The following is a 14426-nucleotide window of genomic DNA, read 5'->3' as shown; positions in this document are numbered from 1 at the left end:
ATACAGGATCTGGATTCAGTTCGCAGCACCCACAGGGAATCTTGCTACTTTATATCACTCCAGTTTAAAGGGATCCGGTCCCTTCTTCTGACTTCCATAGGCACTAGGTATGTAATTAAATCCAAGAAAAACACATGTAAGGAGAAATTTCTTTTTAAGAAAATCTATTAGAGCAGTAAATGCTCTTATGAGACATCTCTCCAGCACCTGCATTTGACTCCTGTCCTTACAGTACCATGTGCTGTATTGGTCTGTAGGGACAGGTACATGAGGTAGGCATGCTAACTCTTTAGATACCAGGTATCTATACAGGGATCCGGTGTACCCACTTCTCTCTGTGAGGAGGGATTCCCCTCTGTATGCTGTGAATATCATTGGTTAATGAAGGAACTGCTTTGGGCCTATAGCAGAGCTATAGGGGAACAGAACTAGGCAGGGAAAACTAAGCAGAATTCTGGGAGAAAGGAGGTGGAGTCAGGGAGAAGCCATGTAGCCCTGCTGGAGCTGAATGGAACTTTACCTAGTAAGCCGCTGCCACATGACAACATACAGATTAATGGAGATGGGTTAAATTAATATGTAAAAGTTAGCCAATAAGAAGCTAGAGCTAATGGGCTAAGCAGTGATTTAAATAATATAGTTTGTCTGATTATTTCAGGGCCCTTCTTACTACATCTCTGTGGGTTCAGGATCATGTCCCAGCTTCATTTATTATCAGAGTTGGAGCAGATCTGTCACCTCTCTTCTAGGATGGTAGTGCAGATTAGGCCCACCTGATGATGGAAAGCAGAGTTGAGATGACACTTCTGGGGACTGGGAGTGGAGTAAGAAATGCTTCTTGATACTAAGAAAAAGCTCCAGCTAAGCAGTGTAAGCAGGAAGCCCCAGAGGAGCCACAGTGAATGGAATCTGCAGCAGAGCCCACATGCTTTCCGTGAAGACTTTTCCTGTGGAAGCCTGGACATAAGAGGGACAGTTGAAGCTGCCCTTTTACCATGGCAGATCTCAAGTATATTGGGGAAGTGATTTCATCCAGATGACTGACTGTTTCATTATTGTAAAGCTCTCCCTGGAACTTAGAGAGACTGGAGGTGAGTCAGATAATACAAGTGTAGAGGAAGTAATTCTGTGGGTTCACAGACAGGTGCTGACAAACCAGGGCTTCTAAAAGCTCAGCAGCCAGAGATGTAGAGTAGAGGCTTTGGTTACTCTCTGCTGTAAGTCATTTTCTCTTTCTGAGATGACCCTGACACAGAAAGACCATCTGTAGACTGTAGACAGAGACTGCGCTTTAGTTTCCTGGTCACCCAGACCCGGATAATTTCACAGAAACTATATTAAGTACAACACAGTTTGGCCAATGGCTTAGGCATATTCCTAGCTAGATCTTAGATGAACCCATTTCTATTAATCTATGTATTGCCATGAGTCTATGACTTACTTGTAATGTTCTGGCATCTTTCTCCTTCAGTGGACCCAGATTGGAAGCTGAAGATCAGCTTGCCTTAGCAGATGGGGGTGGGTGATGGGAGTGGCTTGTCTCTTAAAGGGTCAGGACAGACCATTACATACCCATCTCTTTTTTAAATAAAAATGCAGGAGGTTAGGCACAACAGGTTAAAGGAATTAGGGCGGTAGATTCTCAAGAGTGCTTCCTGCTTATTTGTGGGTGTCATCTTGGGGGGGGGCTAAGAAAGCTGGGTGCTGGTCACATCCTGGGTAGATAGTCTCTTAATACTTTTTTAAGGTATTGGCAGAACAAAGAACAAAGTTAAGTTTAGGAAAAAAAATTAGGATCAGGAAATTGAGAGTGGTGTATCTGACCTGTTTAAGGTGGATACTTCAATTTGGCTCCCTGGAACTCACAAGAATTCTTTGGGTTTGTGAAAACAGAAGAATTTTACATCTAAATGTCAAATTTGAAGTGGAGAACTTCTACAAGACACTTGAAACTAGGCCCCTTTGAGTTTGGCAACCTATGTAGTCCTTGGAATTTTTATCTAAGGTCCTGATGTATTGAGAAAGTAAGAGAACACCTTTTCTAAAACAGGGAAATTGCATGGTAGGGTCTTTGGCTGAGGGGTGGCATCAGATCCTGAGAACCCACGTTTTTCTACAGTTGGGGCTGTGGTTATCCATCCCAAGGCCACTGTGGACCTTGTTTATAATGCCCTTGAGTTACCCTGTGTTCCTCTCGTGCAAAATTGTCTGAGTAGCCTCCTTCTGAATTTGTAAAACTGAACCCATTGGTGTTGAATTTGGCACAAATCTCCAGCCAACCTGGATAGGTCTGTCCTAAAAGGGGAAGCCAGAGCTAGGAACTACTGTGCATTGTGCCTTCAGCTCACCGTCCTGTCATTCAGGCCTCACTCTCCAATCAGAGCCTCTTGCGGACCCACCAGTCAGATAGATGGGAGGGTACTTCTGGGAGCCAGGCTTCTGGCTCAGCTTGTTTCCTGTGAAAGTCGGAAGTTGCCCTGTGTGTTGTGCCTTGGGCTCCACCGTGGGGAGAAAGCGGGTTAGCTTGGCAACTGCACCATGGTGAGTAAAAGAGCCTGTTCTCCACAGATAGGGAGAAGTGGCTGGCCTTGGTGAGAAAGAGGCTGCTGTCTCTAGACTGTGTGGCGCGGCTGACTGAGCTGCGAGAGGTGGTGTGGTGAGTCCTCCCCTGGTTTGGTGGGAGTCTGGGGGCTAGACAGAGTTCGGCGTGTTCCTGCTGGTTCTGTGTGGTCCTGCGTGATCCTTGCAACTCCCTGGCCCAGGGAGGCAGCCCCTGAATAACCTCACTCCGCTGGCTGCATCTGCACACAGCACTGGGAGCAGGACTGTACTTAGAAATATCCTTGTTGTTGACGTCACTATGAAAGGCGCGCTGTAGTCCTTGTATTGTCAGTGTGGAAGGCAAATTTTCCAAGCTCGGAGAACCCTGGTCTCTAGCGTCTTCCAAAAGTTCTACATTTTTAACATTTAACATTTAGGTTTCGGATCCGCCTGGAGTTAATTTTGTGGGGCTTGTAAACGATTATCTCCTGTGTAGAGTGTTAGGAAAAGACGAGCAGCTCCGCCGGCGCCAAGAAATCCAATCAGGTCAAATCAAACCAAATTAAAACGCCCGTGTTTTATTAAATGCACACTCTCGGGTGGCCGAGAGCACGTGCAAAATCCGGGACCCACGTGTTCTTCCTCTGGGCGCCCACGTAAATACCCGGTGGGAGTGGTCCTGAACCCTCTCTGGAATGCTGGGATTTGGAGTCCAGACCAACGCAACTCCTAGGCCTGGGGGCTGGGATGGATATCAAGGGCGGGGATGACGCTCCCAACTTAACATCACATAGAGTCTAGACTGTGATGTAGAAGAGTAGAATTAATTGTAATAGAATTGATGGTATAAGGATTTACCCGTTCTTAGGAGAACTTAAGTCACAAAGTAGAATTTAGGTAAGGGCGGGCTCCATCCCAAATACCCCTAAGATAAGTAGTACACTAACCATGCCTGTTAGAGAATGGTATGGGAAGATCGAAAGTTTGTTAAACAGTATTTTTTTTTTTTTTGTTAAACAGTATTAATCACCTTTAGAGCTGAATTCCCATAACAAGGGAGACAACCCTGATTTACAGTCAGCAGAAAGGCCCATCCCTTTGTTAAAAGACAGGCCTCTAAATGCTGTCAAGGGGCCATTCCAGGTACAGTCAACATTAAGTCCTGGTGCGCCATGAAGGTATACTAATTCTAGAACAGCTGCATCTCTAGTCTTTTTGAAAATCATTTAGAGTCAAGGTCTTTCATATTGATTGAGGTGGACTTGAACCCTGTCTGTAGTCCTACAGGGCATTGCCCTTGGCTCTCCTCCCAACTGACCACCCTCAATTCTTAGTTTACAGGTCTGCAGCACCACAGTTCTAAAGTTACCAGTTTGAGTTGCATAGTGGGCTATCCATTGCAGTAACAGGAAAAGGATTTGACCGTGGAGCATGGCTTCACCCTGTAGAATGAAAGATCAGTGTGCTGTGTACACTGCAGGGGGAAACCGACTAGACAATAGCTTGACCACAGACTGAAGCTGCAGGGGTCTTCATCATAAAGAATGACCTGAAAGGGCAGGGTGAACAACATTCTGTGTAATTTCCCAGCATGCATTAATTTCTTCCATGTGAATGAAGACAGACAGAATTAATGGGTGTACAATTTAGGGAGGATAGCTTGAGCTATTGAATGTTCAGTTTCTAATTGTGGAACTCTCTTATGCAGATGTGTGCAATCCTGGTTGACACAGTAAGTTAGCTCAGAGGTTTGAGACACAGGCCATTGGCTGGAAATCTGTGTTAGCTTATAGCACTCAGCAGCTAACATTTTACATGGGACAAAGTCATACAGTCTCTTATTAATGGCATTCATTAATGCTGGGAACAATATGACTTCACTGGGGGACAAGGCCTGAGAAAAACATGAATAAGTTTTCCTTTTGGCAAGGCCAAGGAGAATTTAAAACATTTTTGATAAGGCCAATATATAGTTTGCTGTCTAATTCTGGGCATGACTCCAGGAGCATATTGCTACCTGCTCTCCTTGCTTTCCTTACAAAAATTATTGTTGATTGCCTTTAGTGTCACTTTCTTAGAGCGATAGATGAAATGAGTATTTTATTAGGAAAACTTTCCCCTGATGATTCTTCTCTGGGTGAGCCAGAGGGGATGTTGTTAAAAATATACAGTGGATCTGATTCAGCTCTTAAAGCCTTTGTTGTTTGAAGTATTACCTTGAATTCAGGATTCTCAAGAACAGGATGCTGCCTTTCCAAAGCACCTTGTGAGTAGTCTGAAAGAGTCACAGTAGTTCAAGACATGACATATTTGCATGATTGTCCTTGAGAGAATGATTCTAACCACAGGAGTCTAAGAGTAATGCAAAAGAATAAATGATATCAAGAGTTAATAGGAAGAATTTAAGAACAAGGAATGAAGTAGTATCATAGAAACCCACAATGCCCTAATTTCTCTGTGTCAGTACTGCAGGAGCCAGTGTTGTAGGAAGCTGAGAGGAAGGGGATTTGAGAACGAGGAATACCAGCAGTGCCAACTATTAAGAGCAAACTTTTTAGTTATGTAGCTAAAAGGATGACAGGAGGAAGCCTGGTATGTCCCTTATAGGAGACAGCGTAGTAATCAATATAGACTGAGGTTATTCAGCCTTGACTGAGTTGATTTTAGATTTGATTAGAGCTGAAATTCTCTTTTACTTTGCATCATGATGTAACTGCAAATGTTGCCAACTGGACACACTGTTCCACCTGTAGGTGTGCCTAGTTAGTAAATACCTATACTCCTCAAGGTGTTCCACATAATATAAACAGAAGGAACATTGCCAAACTCCTTTTATGAGATTAGTTACCCAGATACTGAAACCACACAAAGACTCAACCAAGAAAGAGAATTACAGATCAATCTCTCTCATGATCATAGATGCAAATGTATTCAATAAAATACTGGCAAACTGAATCCAAGAACACATCATCTGTGGTCTCTATGTCTACATAACACTTGACCAGGACCTTTTCTAGCTTTCATTGTTTCCACCGAGAAGTCAGGTGTAATTCTAATAGGTTTGCCTTTATATGCTACTTGGACATTTTCCTTTTCAGTTCTTAATATTTTTTATTATGTATGTTTATTGTTTTGATAATTATGTGACAAGGGGACATTATTTTGGTCCAGTCTGTTTGGTGTTCTGTAAGCTTCTTTTACCTTCATAGGCATATCCTTCTTTAGGTTTTCTTCTATGATTTTGTTGAGTATATTTTTCTGAGCATTTAAGTTGGACTTTTTCTCCTTTTATCCCTGTTATTCTTAAGTTTGGTGTTCTAGATTTTCTTTGACCTATGAATCTATTTCCTCTATTGTGTCTTCAGTACCTTAGATTCTTTCTTCCATCTCTTGTATTCTGCTGTTTATGCTTGCATTTGTGGTTCCTGATCATTTACCCATAATTTCCGTTTCCAGAATTCCCTTGGTTTGTGTTTTCTTTATTGTTTCTATTTTGGTTTTCAAGTCTTGAATCATTTTTTTTCATCTGTTTGATTGCTTTTTCTTGGTTTTCTCTAAGGATTTTGTTGATTTCTTCCAATTTTTTGTTTGTCTTTCCCCCCACTTCTTTGAGGGAATTTTTCATTTCCTCTTTAAGGGCCTGAAACATTTTCCTAAAGTTATTTTTTGGGCATTTTCTGCTTCTTCTGTGTTGAGGTGTTCAAGTCTTGCTGCTGTTAGAGCCACTGATTTTTTTCATGGTGCTGTGTTCCCCTTTGTGTTGTTCAGTATGTTGTCTACCCATCTTTTCCTCCAATTGGTGTAGTTGGGGTTGTGTCTCTGGTGGTCAGTCTTCCGCGTGCCAGTGAATCCTAGGCTCAGATGGTCTCTCCTTGTGGTGGAGTTAGGGTTATGGTTCCAGTCACAACAGATGTTGCTCAATGGCAGAGCAGAGGTTAGGGGCAGGTAGGTGGGCCTTCCTTGCCTACTGGCTTCAGTGGAAGTTGGGCGTGGGTGGGCAGGCCTTCCTTGTGTGCTGGCTTTGGTGGAGGTCAGGAGTGGGTGGGCCTTCCTTACCTGCTAACTCTAGCAGTGGTTGGGTATGGGCGGGCCGTCCTTGTCTCCTGGCACTGGTGGAGTTCGGGCATGGGCAGGCTGCTGGGCCATCTTTGCTTGCTGGCTCCAGCAGAGGTCAGGAATGGGCGGGCCTCCCTTGCTTGCTGGCTCAGGTGGTGGTTAGTCATGGACAACCAGGCTTTCCTTGCCTGCTAGATCTGGCTAAGGTTGGACATAGCAGGAGGGCCTTCCTTGTCTGCTGACTCTTCCAGAGGTCGGGTGTGGACATGCTAGTGGGACTTTGCCTGGTGGATCTGGCAGAGGTCCCCAATGTAGTCTTGACCTCCAAAAATAGCAATCCTGCCTCCAGGAATCTCAGAATGAGACTCCAAATCTGTCTTTATAAAGCTCTCATAAGCCCTTTTGTCTGCCTTTCCTCTGGGGTTTCCCTATTATTTTTCAGCAGCCACCATGAGTTCAGCCAACCTCTTACCTTTAAAACCTTCTAGTCTCTGCAACTTATGGTGAATATCTGGTGCTGACTGGTTGACAAAAGCTGGGCTGACTACAGACCAATTCTCTGGTGCTTCCAGATTCCAGGGTGTATAGTGTTATAAACTTCTGTCCCCCTCTCAGGGAATGCTCCTGGTGTTTCTTCAGGCCCTGGCATACCTGACTAACTTTGGACAGAAACCCCCATTAGAGTCTGGAGGTGGACTTTCAGCCTCTCCCTACATTTTTCTATGTAGAATCCCAACTGAGTCATATCACAGAAAACCCAACATTTATGAGATCTGATTTGGTGGCCAGTCTTCCATCTGGGCCTGGAACCAATTTCTAAGCTTCTGTTCTAATCCTGTCTCTCTCCTCAGTAGTGAAGAGGACTTGGAGCAGTTGAAAACAATCATCCCAAGTTGGTTGGTGAGTGAAAAGAACTGAATACAACAGGTTCAGTGAGCCTTGCTGGCTTCTCAGAAAACTTAAGATTTTATAATTTCCAGTTATAAAGGTTGCTGGTGACCAAGGGCTGGTGACTAGATGTTGCCTGTCCCCAGCATCAGGTTGGTCCACAGCATGCAATGGAAGGGCCACGGAATTCTCCCCAGCTGGTCACTCCTCCTTTTGAGAATGGGTGTGTATGTGGGGAGCTCCTCCATCCCACCCCCTCTGCCTTCCCATACCTCTCATCCTGGGGTACCTGGGGGTAAAGTAGTGGGATAGAAAAGCACCCTTTCTCCCTGTTGCCTGGAGAAAGAAAGGGTACAGGGGCGTGGTAGGCAGTGGTCTGTCCCCCTCTCTCCTTTAAAGAGAATGACCCCATTCCTAACACAAACATTTTGTAGTGAATCATCAGCTTTTTTTTTTTTAAATAAAATGAACGAGAATTAACATAACATGGCCAAATCTCATACCTCCTCTGGCCTTTTACAACTTACTATACATCCTCAGGTTCCTATCTCTGTTCAGACAGCCTTATCTTTTATTTCTCTTCTCCTTATTATTTTAGTCTCTTGCCTTTTCTCTTACTTTCTAGACATGAAAACTTTTTATCAAAGTTCTTCTTGTGGTTTCCTTTAGTAGTCTAGAATATTGTATGCCTTTAATATTTAAACAAGAACAGCACTCGGGAGGCAGAGGCAGGCGGATCTCTGAGTTCGAGACCAGCCTGGTCTACAAGAGCTAGTTCCGGGACAGGCTCCAAAAACCACAGAGAAACCCTGTCTCGAAAAACCACAAAAAAAAAAAAAGAACAGAATCATACATATACCAAAGCAGAAATAACTCTAAATTTGCATCATCACAGTAAAACTTGTACCATGAGAAACATCTAAGACTAGCAGTAGGGTTTTCTTTTTCACCCTAACCAATGATAATCAGCTTCCCCAGCCACCACAGTGATCAGCCATTGGTTCTCTGTTAGGCACCCAAAGTCCTGCTATGTCCTTATCAAGAATGCTTTCACCCCCTCCAGATAATGAGCCCTAAGTCACTGACTTGGGTTTGAAAGTCCTTGGAGCGGTCCAAAATAAGACTCCAGGGAAGAAGTTGAGTTTGACTGACCCACTCCTAAGAGAAGTAAATGAGGTAACATTACAAACAACAGGAAAACACAAAAATAACACTGACAGAAATATATCAGCACAGCACTTAAGAAAGAAACCAGGAACCAAAGCAGGCTGATGGCATGTCTCCCTGGGGAGTTCTGTTTTGGAACAGGTGTGACCTGTGTTCCCTGTTCAACCTAAGGGACCCTCTGTCCCATCCAGGTGGGCCCAGGACATCTCCCAGCCCACGTGGCCTCTAATGCATCCATCAGTCAAAACCCCAGCCTACAGATTCGGTTAGTTTGAGCCACCCAGATGGGGAAAAAAAACCCACAAACCACAGAACAAGGGACAGAACAGACCCAGACACAGAGGGCTCACTTCACTTACCAGCCAGCCAGGTTATCAGACGCTCATCATGGTGGGGTTCTCTGGGGAACTTTATGGACAATGCACCAATTGTTAGGGTCTGAGAGAAGCCTCCAAGGAAAGACCAACAGCCATGTATGTGATAACAAGAGTGCTTTATTGGTTCCAATGTAGCACTTGGTGGCCACTAAAAAAGGTCACAAGCTCCTTTAAGCAGAGTTTGGGAAATTTCAGGGAGGAGAGACTAATCTGTGACTGATTGGTGGAGGAAAGATTAGTCTGGGGTCTGATTGGTTAGAGGGAGGTCCTAGTGCTTAGGGACCTTCTAGCAGCAGGGTAGGGAAAGCTATCTTTAGTTATCAGGAGACTGGGGGTCATGTGCTGAGCCAGCAGAAGGGGCCATGGGGTGACTGCTGAGCTAGCAGAAGACTGGGATGCCTGCTCCTAAATTGTGGTTTTTCTGATGACTCTCTGTTTAGCTTTGTCCCATTTTAGTGAACCGAAACTAAGGCCTGATCTCTATTAGGGCTACTAGGAGAGCCTGTCTTGGCTCTGATCTACCTCCCCCCCCCCCCCAAGCTTTCTCACTGGTAATGATATGGGGTCAGGGCTTTGTGGGAGGGGTTGATTCAGATCCTGATAATCCAACTCTTCCCATCACATGGAGCTATGGTTATCAGTCCCAAGGCCTCTGTGGGCTTGGTCAGTGATGTTATTAAGATACACTGTGTTCCCCTTTTACAGCATTATTTTATTAGTCCTCCCTGAATTTGTCCCATTGTATGGTAGTTTCTTTTGCAGCCTGGGAGAGTTCAGCTCTCAGGGCTGCACCCAGGGTCACTAAGAAAATACTTTTTAGAGTAGCAGGGCTTAAAACGATTTCCTATTTAAGAAGATTCATACAATCTGATGATCATTCCCTTTTATTCTTCTTCAGCTCTAGTTCTCTTCATTGTTTTATTCTCCTTGTTCTCTTTATTCCATTCTGCTCCAATTCTCCACAGCTTATTTCAACAACAAACTTTCTGCAATAAAAAAATTACAAAAACTGAGGGGAGTGAGTAACCATGGCAGTGCCTGAGCTCAAGGTCCCTAGTTTCCCATCCTGAACCTGGGGCCACATTGCCTTGTGAGACACGCTGCTGAGGAATTCATACAGGGAGTGATTGTGGTCTTTATCAGCTAGACTTTTAGTAAGCAAAGAATTGTCATAGTACTTTAGATTGCTTTGTATTAATAGCCTTGGTTAGACATCTACGACTGTCCTTTTTCATGTTTTAAATCACGATGTGTATACAAACCCATTCAGTCTAGTTTGAAATTGCTCTGAGGTTTCAGATCAGCTAAATGTGTGTAGCCTGTCTTAGACTGGGGGAAATTGTTGTTTTCTTATGTTATTCTGAGTGAAAAAAAAACAGTCCTTATGGGACAATAGATCAGTTATGAAGCATATCCTAGCATATTTCTGTTCTTCAAAATTATACAGATTAATGAGAAGTCATCTTCCTGACTATCCATGGATATATGTGTTCACAAGATTGAGATATAATCATGAGATTACATATACATATCATATGAGATACACATTATAGTGCAGATATTGGGGAGATACCACAGTTGTTTCTGCACATGTGGAATTACAGAGAAACAACAGTTTCCAGAGTCAGTAGTTCCATAAGCCTTGCTTGAACTAGGTTCTCCTCCATCAGAGAATTATTCATCTGGTGGGTTGACATCAGAATTATCAATTGCTATCTGCTGCATTTGCATCCTGGCCCACAATAGCTCATGACAGTTTCTGCTGACTTCATAAAAATCTCCCATTTCTTTCCATTCCCCCCTAGAAGTAGTATACACGTTATTATTGTTTTTAAGAAGCTTACTTGGTAAGAGGCATAGCTTGTACAGGACCATTTCACCCCAGCCTTTATCTTTTCTACCTTCTCCATTTCCTATCTTTCTCATTTCTGGCACCTCCACCTCAGGACCCTGTCACTGGAGAATAGCCTGTTATTTTATACCACTGTTATACTTAAGAAATAATTCTGGGAATATCTTTGCTGTGTAAATCTTCCATGTGCTAAGTTCCTGTCCCTATTTAAATTGTTCAAAGTGTAACCTGGAGCCTGAACCTAAAATAAGAATGACAGGAAGTTTGTAATGCAAAGTCTGTTCTAAGCTGGCTCCTCTTTGAGCATTAGAGTAAGGTGAAGAAGCATACTAGTACTAAAGCAGTTTTCTTTATTAAACTTTTAAGTGTGTAGAGTGATTTCTTCTTGGGAAGGCATATTAATTCTAGAACATCTGCACTTCCAGCCTTTTAGAAAAATATTTCTGAAACAAGCTCTCCTATGTTGTTGACTCCAGTAGCCTTGATCCCAGTCTGTTGCTCTCCAGGTCATTGACCTTGCTATCCTCTATAGTACACTTCCTAAATTCTTAAATGACTGTACTACCTTGGAATTTTCAAATTTTTAAATTATTAACTACCTATTGCAGTCACAGGAAAAGATTTCCATGAGGAGCATGGCTTCTGCCTTCACACTAGAATAGGGAAAATAGTTCATGGTGTACACTGCAGAGGGGAAACAAGGTCAACAATTAGCTGCTAGAGTCACAATTATGAAAAAGGACTTGATTGTGGCAGGGGGAGTAGTTTTGTAATTTCCAAGCGTGTATTAATTCACGTCCTGTGAATGAAGGCAGACCAAATTGGTAGTTTTTCCACATTGAGAAGGTTAGCTTGAGCCAAATAAAGATCTTCTAATTAGGGAACTTTTCCTTCCTTCTTTCTTTCTTTCTCTCTCTCTCTCTCTCTCTCTCTCTCTCTCTCTCTCTTTCTTAAGCATACAATGTACTGCTGGCAAGGAAGGCACCAGGTCTCATTACAGATGGTTGTGAGCCACCATGTGCTTGCTGGGAATTGAACTCGGAACCTCTGGAAGAGCAGCCATTGCTCTTACCCTCTGAGCCATCTCTCCAGCCCTAGGGAACTTTTCTGTGCAAATATGTTCATTCTTGCTTGTCACAAAGATTGGTAAACAGAACTTTGACTGTTACTCGGTCAGGTTACAGATTTCAGCAGCCAACATCTATCAATCTCTTATTAATGGCATTCCCTCTACTAGGCAAAGGACTACTCTTTTTCTAAGTCAATATAGCTAAGTTTTTTATCTTAAAAATGAATCATTTTCACCATTTAAAAATGCCAATTACTGGCATCATGTTTGAAAATTTCATTTTTTTTTAATTGCATTACTGTGCTAATCTCTATTTGTTTCTGTTCTCCAGTGTTTCTCTGTCGTTAGGAATTTCATTTCATTTTCTCAAGTACTATTGATTTATTTCTGTTTAGAGCAATGCCTTCTCAATCCCAGGCTTGCACCACACTGTCAAGTTGATAATTGACTTGAATACTTACTCCTTCCTCTGCTGTCCAGTGCTGGGAAGACAGTTCTGCAGCTCCTTCCAGGCTGGGCCTTGACTGGTAAGTAAGAAAGAAACATAGACCAGTTAATGTGTGTCCTGCAACATCTCTGGCTTTTATTTGGGAAAATGAAGAGTGACCTGTTCAAGAATTGAGTTCAATGACCAACTTTGAAGCTGATGTAGTCACAGTGCAGAAAGGGAGGGATAGGATGGAGGTTGAAAGCTTTCCTGCTTTGCAGTAGTTGAGGTTAGCAATGTGGATCAGGTAGTCAGGTTTAGATAATCAACAAATATCCTGACTGACCATTTACTGGTGTTCACAGATGAGGGCAATCAAGAATCAGGATAAAATCTGACCCTGTCAAATTACTATAGTTACACTTGTTCAAGTAGACTAGAAGATCTGGCTAAATTATGTGGCTATGATTTGAGATGCACATCCTGGGAGCAAAGGTTGAGTAACCCATCATGTGCTCTCTTTCAAATCCCTAGTCTCTGGAGAACATGGTCATAAAGCCTGTTTCAACTTTTCAAAATAATTCTTTGAGATTATAACTACATCATATATAGTTTCTTTCCTGCCTCTAAGCCCTACCATGACCCTCATTGTTTTCTAACTCATGGCCTCTTTTTGCTTTAACAATTAGTTACACAGTAACAACAGTTACTGTTAGAGGGTGACTTGTGTTTGGCTGCACTGGACATTGAGTGTGTAATGGAAGGTGTACAAGACTGGAAGAATTTCTACTAAATTACAAATTTCCTAGACCATCCCCCTGTCTGTGTCTAGGAAGGGGAGAAAAGGAGTTTCTGAGCTGCAGAGATTTTTCTGTTATGCTTGGTGTTAGTTGGGTGGATAAAATAGATTCCACAACTTGTACCATAATCTATGTTGCAGGAAATAGACATTAGATTATTTTTTGACATTGTTTAGTGTGTAGGGCATCTTTGAGACTGAGTTTATCTGAAACCTCAAGGGGCATGAGAGTTTTCAGAGCCATAGCAGGAGATTACCTCCATTTGTAGAGTGGGCTCTAGAACATGGGCTTCTCTTTGGAAGAAATATCTGTAGCTGGAGAGTCAGAAACATAACAAATTTAGTGTCTGTTTGAGTTAATTTGGTAGGTGTTATAAAGTCTGTTTATTTAGTTTTTTTTTATTGCGAAAAGAAGAAAAAAAACATAAACAAAAAACAAGTTTCCACCTCCTCCCAGCCTCCCATTTCCCTTCCCCTCCTCCCACCCTTCTCCCCCTCCTCCCACCCTTCACCCCCTCCTCCCACCCTTCTCCCCCTCCCCCCACTCCTCTCCCCCTCCCTCTCCAGTCCACAGAGCAGTCCGGGTTCCCTGCCCTGTGTTAAGTCCTAGGTCCTCTCCGTCCATATCTAGGAAGGTGAACATCCAAACTGGCTAGGCTCCCACAAAGCCAGCACATTAAGTAGGATCAAAACCCCCTGCCATTGTCCTTGGTGTCTCATCAGCCCTCATTGTTCGCCATGTTCAGAGAGTCCGGTTTTATCCCATGCTTTTTCGGTCACAGTCCAGCTGGCCTTGGTGAGCTCCCCGTAGATCAGCTCCTCTGTCTCAGTGGGTGGATGCACGCCTCGTGGTCCCGAATTCTTTGCTCATGTTCTCCCTCCTTCTGCTCCTCCTTGGGACCTTGGGAGCTCAGTCCAGTGCTCCTGTGTGGGTCACTGTCTCGATCTCTATCCATCACCAGATGAAGATTCTATGATGATATGCAAGATATTCGTCAGTATTGCTCTAGGATAGGGCCATTTCAGGTTCCCAATCCTCAGCTGCCCAAGGAACTAACTGGGAACCTCATCTTGGGCACTAGGGAGCCCCTCTAGGGTCAAGTCGCTTGCCCACCCTAAAGTGGCTCCCTTAACTAAGAATTGTGGTTCCGTGCTCCCCTATCCACCTTTCCTTTATCCCAATTTTCCCGTTTCCCAGGTCCCCCATCCTTCCCTTCTACCTTTTCTCTCCCCATCTCCCCTTACCCCCA

The 14426-nt window shown here is 43.5% G+C and overlaps 1 long non-coding RNA gene across 1 annotated transcript; it reads left to right on the top strand.

Moving 5' to 3' along the window:
* The first annotated feature begins 2471 nt into the window (after positions 1-2471).
* On the top strand, positions 2472-12455 carry LOC121445461. Its single transcript, XR_005973934.1, has 3 exons — positions 2472-2541; positions 7449-7497; positions 12346-12455. It is a non-coding gene; the product is annotated as an uncharacterized LOC121445461 (long non-coding RNA).
* The last annotated feature ends 1971 nt before the right edge of the window (positions 12456-14426 follow it).

This window comes from Microtus oregoni, unplaced genomic scaffold, assembly GCF_018167655.1.
Source record: "Microtus oregoni isolate MIOR12 unplaced genomic scaffold, Mior012 000193F_ref0000305, whole genome shotgun sequence".
Taxonomy (NCBI): Eukaryota; Metazoa; Chordata; class Mammalia; order Rodentia; family Cricetidae; genus Microtus; species Microtus oregoni.
Note: the sequence above shows the minus strand (reverse complement) of the source record. Positions and strands in the feature narration are given on the sequence as shown.